Source organism: Styela clava, chromosome 15, assembly GCF_964204865.1.
Source record: "Styela clava chromosome 15, kaStyClav1.hap1.2, whole genome shotgun sequence".
In the NCBI taxonomy this organism is placed as follows: Eukaryota; Metazoa; Chordata; class Ascidiacea; order Stolidobranchia; family Styelidae; genus Styela; species Styela clava.
The window spans coordinates 3,672,501-3,677,500 of NC_135264.1; the positions used below are offsets into that span (position 1 = coordinate 3,672,501).

Genomic DNA, 5,000 nt, shown 5'->3' on the forward strand with positions numbered 1-5,000 from the left:
GCAAGCATACTAACCTAACCCTAGGTAAGGCATGTCAGAGCGAAAGACAGTAATTTCGAATGAGCCAAGAAAGAGCGGTGCGGGGCCGGTCGGAGCGCACCCTTTTCTCGGTGGCTGGCGGGCGAGAGAGTGCTGCGTCGCCGGCATCGGCGTCGAAAGAAGCCGAGCCGAAAAAAGTTAAAGTACAAACGTGCAAGCATACTAACCTAACCCTAGGTAAGGCATGTCAGAGCAAAAGACAGTAAACTCGAATGAGCCAAGAAAGAGCGGTGCGGGGCCGGTCGGAGCGCACCCTTTTCTCGGTGGCTGGCGGGCGAGAGAGTGCTGTGTCGCCGGCATCGGCGTCGAAAGAAGCCGAGCCGAAAAAAGTTAAAGTACAAACGTGCAAGCATACTAACCTAACCCTAGGTAAGGCATGTCAGAGCGAAAGACAGTAAACTCGAATGAGCCAAGAAAGAGCGGTGCGGGGCCGGTCGGAGCGCACCCTTTTCTCGGTGGCTGGCGGGCGAGAGAGTGCTGCGTCGCCGGCATCGGCGTCGAAAGAAGCCGAGCCGAAAAAAGTTAAAGTACAAACGTGCAAGCATACTAACCTAACCCTAGGTAAGGCATGTCAGAGCGAAAGACAGTAATTTCGAATGAGCCAAGAAAGAGCGGTGCGGGGCCGGTCGGAGCGCACCCTTTTCTCGGTGGCTGGCGGGCGAGAGAGTGCTGCGTCGCCGGCATCGGCGTCGAAAGAAGCCGAGACGAAAAAAGTTAAAGTACAAACGTGCAAGCATACTAACCTAACCCTAGGTAAGGCATGTCAGAGCGAAAGACAGTAATTTCGAATGAGCCAAGAAAGAGCGGTGCGGGGCCGGTCGGAGCGCACCCTTTTCTCGGTGGCTGGCGGGCGAGAGAGTGCTGCGTCGCCGGCATCGGCGTCGAAAGAAGCCGAGCCGAAAAAAGTTAAAGTACAAACGTGCAAGCATACTAACCTAACCCTAGGTAAGGCATGTCAGAGCGAAAGACAGTAAACTCGAATGAGCCAAGAAAGAGCGGTGCGGGGCCGGTCGGAGCGCACCCTTTTCTCGGTGGCTGGCGGGCGAGAGAGTGCTGCGTCGCCGGCATCGGCGTCGAAAGAAGCCACAAACGTGCAAGCATACTAACCTAACCCTAGGTAAGGCATGTCAGAGCGAAAGACAGTAATTTCGAATGAGCCAAGAAAGAGCGGTGCGGGGCCGGTCGGAGCGCACCCTTTTCTCGGTGGCTGGCGGGCGAGAGAGTGCTGCGTCGCCGGCATCGGCGTCGAAAGAAGCCGAGCCGAAAAAAGTTAAAGTACAAACGTGCAAGCATACTAACCTAACCCTAGGTAAGGCATGTCAGAGCGAAAGACAGTAAACTCGAATGAGCCAAGAAAGAGCGGTGCGGGGCCGGTCGGAGCGCACCCTTTTCTCGGTGGCTGGCGGGCGAGAGAGTGCTGCGTCGCCGGCATCGGCGTCGAAAGAAGCCGAGCCGAAAAAAGTTAAAGTACAAACGTGCAAGCATACTAACCTAACCCTAGGTAAGGCATGTCTGAGCGAAAGACAGTAATTTCGAATGAGCCAAGAAAGAGCGGTGCGGGGCCGGTCGGAGCGCACCCTTTTCTCGGTGGCTGGCGGGCGAGAGAGTGCTGCGTCGCCGGCATCGGCGTCGAAAGAAGCCGAGTCAAAAAAAGTTAAAGTACAAACGCGATGCTAATGAGCGAGCCGTTGTCTCGACTAATATGTAGGGGGCGTTCGATCGAGCGTCTGGCTTGAGCGCTTGTCGGCCTAGCAGAACGGTCGCATTGTTATGCCCGGGTTTTAGGCACCGCTGCAGGCGGCCGGCAGAGCTCTTGTTTGTGCGAAACTGAATGGATCGAGCCCGAGAGAGGGCGAGCAAAGAAAAAACGCAAATCGCTCCGCCTGGCACTGCCGGCGAGAGCGTGGACGTCGCGGCCAGCGACTGTCGAAGCTGAGTACGGCCGCAGGCGATCGCCTCGGTCTTAAACGAATGCGACGAGCACGCGCCGGGCGGCCCAGCAAGGGCCGAGCGCAGCTGTCGCAGCTATCTGGTTGATCCTGCCAGTAGTGATATGCTTGTCTCAAAGATTAAGCCATGCAGGTGCAAGTACGAGTTCTCGTAAAGCGAAACTGCGAATGGCTCATTAAATCAGTCTTGGTTTATTTGGTCTCGTAAGCGAAGTGGATAACTGTGGTAATTCTAGAGCTAATACATGCATTAAGCGCCGACTTCGGGAGGCGCGCTTTTATCAGATCAAAACCGACCGGGTTCGTCCTGTGACGTTTGATGACTCTGGATAACCACGCGGATCGTACGGTCTCTGCACCGACGACGTATCATTCAAGTGTCTGCCCTATCAACTGTCGAAGGTACGCTACGTGCCTACCTTTGTGATAACGGGTAACGGGGAATCAGGGTTCGATTCCGGAGAGGGAGCCTGAGAAACGGCTACCACATCCAAGGAAGGCAGCAGGCGCGCAAATTACCCATTCCCGACACGGGGAGGTAGTGACGAAAAATAACAATACAGGACTCTAACGAGGCCCTGTAATTGGAATGAGTACATCCTAAAACTCTTAACGAGTATCCATTGGAGGGCAAGTCTGGTGCCAGCAGCCGCGGTAATTCCAGCTCCAACAGTGTATGCTAAAGTTGTTGCGGTTGAAAAGCTCGTAGTTGGATTTTGGGCGAGCGCCGCCGGTCCGTCGCAAGGCGTGTCACTGGTTGCGTTCGCCTCACCTTCGGTTCTCCGTCGGTGCTCTTGACTGAGTGTCGGCGGTGGCCGATAAGTTTACTTTGAAAAAATTAGAGTGTTCAAAGCAGGCTGTTCGCCTGCATAGTGTTGCATGGAATAATGGAATAGGACCTCGGTTCTATTTTGTTGGTTTTCGGAGCACGAGGTAATGATTAGGAGGGACAGACGGGGGCGTCCGTACTCTGCCGTTAGAGGTGAAATTCTTGGATCGGCGGAAGACGAACTACTGCGAAAGCATTCGCCAAGAATGTTTTCTTTAATCAAGAGCGAAAGTCAGAGGTTCGAAGACGATCAGATACCGTCCTAGTTCTGACTATAAACGATGCCAACTAGCGATCGGGAGGCGTTACCATGACGACCTTTCCGGCAGCTTCCGGGAAACCAAAGTCTTTGGGTTCCGGGGGAAGTATGGTTGCAAAGCTGAAACTTAAAGGAATTGACGGAAGGGCACCACCAGGAGTGGAGCCTGCGGCTTAATTTGACTCAACACGGGGAAACTCACCCGGCCCGGACACAGGTAGGATTGACAGATTGAGAGCTCTTTCTTGATTCTGTGGGTGGTGGTGCATGGCCGTTCTTAGTTGGTGGAGCGATTTGTCTGGTTAATTCCGATAACGAACGAGACTCTGGCATGCTAAATAGTTACGCGACCTTCTCGGTCGGCGTCTAACTTCTTAGAGGGACTAGTGGCGTTTAGCCACACGAGATTGAGCAATAACAGGTCTGTGATGCCCTTAGATGTCCGGGGCCGCACGCGCGCTACACTGAGTGAAGCAGCGAGTGTCTAACCTAGGCCGAAAGGTCCGGGTAACCCGTTGAACCTCATTCGTGATTGGGATAGGGACTTGCAATTGTTTCCCTTGAACGAGGAATTCCCAGTAAGCGCAAGTCATCAACTTGCGTTGATTACGTCCCTGCCCTTTGTACACACCGCCCGTCGCTACTACCGATTGAATGGTTTAGTGAGATCCTTGGATCGGCCCCGTCGCGGCTGGCAACGGCCGCGTCGGCGTGTCGAGAAGACGATCAAACTTGATCATTTAGAGGAAGTAAAAGTCGTAACAAGGTTTCCGTAGGTGAACCTGCGGAAGGATCATTACCGAAGGTGGTGGTAGGCCCCGGCCGACCGCGCACTCAATTGTCTTTGGGTGCCGCCGAGAGGGCGGCCGTCAATCGGGGTTCCGCCCCGTGCGACACGCGTAACACGTTGGCATAGCAAGGCAGCCGAGTGCGATGGTGGCTTCTGGGCACCGCGCTCGATGTGCCGCCGGCCCAGCCCGGCGGTCGCTCGGCGCCGTTTGTTGGTGTTTTTGTGCAGTTGTTGTCGGTGGTGGTTTTGTGGTCGATCCCACAGTGTGACGTCCGCGCGCTTCGGCGCCGGGCGAAACGTCGAGGACGACTCTTAACGGTGGATCACTCGGCTCGCGAGTCGATGAAGGACGCAGCCAAGTGCGAGAAGTAATGTGAATTGCAGAACACATTGAACGTCGACCTTCTGAACGCGAATTGCGGTCTCGGGTCAATCCCGGGACCGCGTCTGCCTCAGGGTCGCGTTCGTCCTCACCCGAGGGCCGTCGCCTGGCCTCTGCGAAGACGGCCGGGCGTCGCCCCAAGTTGAAGCGGTCGCCGAGCTTTCTCGGCGCGACCGCGTGTCCCGTACACCGCCGGCCCCTCGACGTGTTCAACTACGTTCGAGGGGCGGGTCCAGGTCGGTCGGTCCGGTCACGAGATCAAGACCGACCGTGGGCCAAGGCGGCGACGGTACGCGCTCGGTCGGCGCCGGCGGCGACGACTTGCGATGCCAGCGGGCCGTGTAAGAAGCGGCCCGCTTGACACATACGACCTGAGTTCAGGCGAGAGCACCCGCTGAATTTAAGCATATTATTAAGCGGAGGAAAAGAAACCAACAGTGATTCCCTGAGTAACGGCGAGTGAACCGGGAAGAGTCCAGCGTCGAATCTGCGCGCTTTTCGAGCGCGCCGAGTTGTGACGTACGGAAGTCCCAGTGCGGCTGACGGCGAGCGCCGGTGTCCTTCTGATCGAGCCCTCGTCCCACGGCGGGTGTTAGGCCCATAGGGGCGCTTGCCTTGGCCGCTTCGGGTCTTCTCGGAGTCGGGTTGTTTGGGAATGCAGCCCAAAGCGGGTGGTAAACTCCACCTAAGACTAAATACGGTCGCGAGACCGATAGCGGACAAGTACCGTGAGGGAAAGTTGAAAAGCACTT

The 5,000-nt window shown here is 56.1% G+C and overlaps 2 non-coding genes and 1 pseudogene across 2 annotated transcripts; all 3 read left to right on the forward strand.

Moving 5' to 3' along the window:
* Positions 1 to 2,065: 2,065 nt before the first annotated feature.
* LOC144413306 (small subunit ribosomal RNA) lies at positions 2,066 to 3,875 on the forward strand. Its single transcript, XR_013469339.1, has one exon. It is a non-coding gene; the product is annotated as a small subunit ribosomal RNA (ribosomal RNA).
* Positions 3,876 to 4,173: 298 nt separating this feature from the next.
* LOC144413213 (5.8S ribosomal RNA) lies at positions 4,174 to 4,327 on the forward strand. The gene has a single exon (XR_013469250.1). It is a non-coding gene; the product is annotated as a 5.8S ribosomal RNA (ribosomal RNA).
* A 288-nt stretch (positions 4,328 to 4,615) lies between these two features.
* LOC144413552 (large subunit ribosomal RNA) overlaps positions 4,616 to 5,000 on the forward strand; it is a 3,795-nt pseudogene continuing 3,410 nt past the window's right edge.